Here is a 1,813-nt window from a genome sequence, read left to right on the forward strand (position 1 = left end):
CAGGGAAGGCAAAGTTTATTATCCCTATGTTACAGGGTAGGAAACTGGGGCTCGTGCGGGTGAGTCGTCTGGGCTGCGTCACACAGCAGTGGTCATGCAGGTCCTTATTCCTATCGTGGTGAGCTGACTCAGATAACGAGCTTATAAATGGGCTACCCACAGTTGGACTAATGGGGGCCCAGAGGGCTGTGCCGTATAAGTTATTATTATGGCAACCGGATCAAGGTCTGATCTGGGGCTGTCTTCAGGGACTTGAAGGGAGCCCCTCAGGCTGGTGAGTACAGGGATATAAGCCCTCTTGGGGGGCGCCTAGGTGGCTCAGTCGGCTAAGCGTCCGACTTCAGCTCAGGTCACGATCTCGCAGTTCGTGGGTTCGAGCCCCGCATCGGGCTCTGTGCTGACGGCTCAGAGCGTGGAGCCTGTTTCGGATTCTGTGTCTCCCTCTCTCTCTGACCCTCCCCCATTCATGCTCTATCTCTCTCTGTCTCAAAAATAAATAAACGTTAAAAAAAAAAGCACCCTCTTGGGTATTAAAGACAGAGTCCTGGCGGCCTTTGAGGGCCAGGGTGGGTCCTGAGGCCAAGTCTCTGATTTAGGGAAGGAACCTTCCTTTCCTGAAGTTGCTTTCCCACAGGGGAAAGGGCAGGATGTACGGAGCTCAGGGCTGGTGAGGGGCCAAGAGGTCTGGCTAGGCAGGCTGGCCCATGGCAGCCACTTCCTACGTGGCCTGAGAGTCCCCATTCTGGGCCAAGAATGTGCCTTCCGGCCTTGAACAGATCTAAGATGTGAGGCTGGCCCCGGTTGGGGTCATGGTGGCATTCTGGGCTGGGGCTCCGAAAGTCCTTGAGGAGGTGGGAATCCCCAAGTGGGCTTCTCTCCTCCACGATTTACCAAAAGGCCCAGGTAAGAAACTGGATACAAACTGTTTCTAATCCATTTTACCTCATGTTTACCACGTACCAGATAACAATAATTAGAATTTATGAGTGATGACCGAAAGGTCTGGCACATTATGTCTTAATCCTCTCAGCCACTTTGTAAAGCAAGAATTATCCCTATGTTTTTTTTCCATTGGAGAATAATTAACACGCGGTGTTACATTAGTTTCGGGCGCACGATATAATGATTCGACAATTCTGTACATTACTCAGGAATTATCCTTATTTAAAAAAAAAATGTTTTTTAACATTTATTTGTGAGACAGAGAGAGACAGAGCATGAATGGGGGAGGGGCAGAGAGAGAGGGAGACACAGAATCGGAAGCAGGCTCTAGGCTCTGAGCCATCAGCCCAGAGCCCGACGTGGGGCTCGAACTCACGGACTGCGAGATCGTGACCTGAGCCGCAGTCGGCCGCTTAACCGACTGAGCCACCCAGGAGCCCCTAAAAAAATTTTTAATGTTTTTTTATTTGAGGGAGAGGGAGAATCCCAAGCAGGCTCCATGCTATCAGCGAATGGCCTGACTCGGGGCTCAAACTCACCAACTGTGAGCTCAGGACCTGAGGCGAAATCAAGAGTCGCTGCTTAATGGACTGAGCCACCCAGGTGCCCCTGTCCCTGTTTTTAAGATGTGGAAACTGAAGTTCAGGGAGGCCCATCACTGGGCTGAGTGAGTGGGGGGAAAGCCAGGATTCTAAGCCCGGGGGGATAGGACCCCCAAAGGCCCCTTCTTTCCAACCTCCAAGGACTGAGGGGTGGCAGAGGTGACTAAGACCCTGCCCCTTCCCTTGGGTGGTGGAGCGACAGACCCATCCCAGCTAACAATTACATTGGTCAGGGTGACGTCACCACCATGGCAGCTGAGTGGGAGGCT

This window comes from Prionailurus viverrinus, chromosome B4 (assembly GCF_022837055.1).
Source record: "Prionailurus viverrinus isolate Anna chromosome B4, UM_Priviv_1.0, whole genome shotgun sequence".
Taxonomy (NCBI): domain Eukaryota; kingdom Metazoa; phylum Chordata; class Mammalia; order Carnivora; family Felidae; genus Prionailurus; species Prionailurus viverrinus.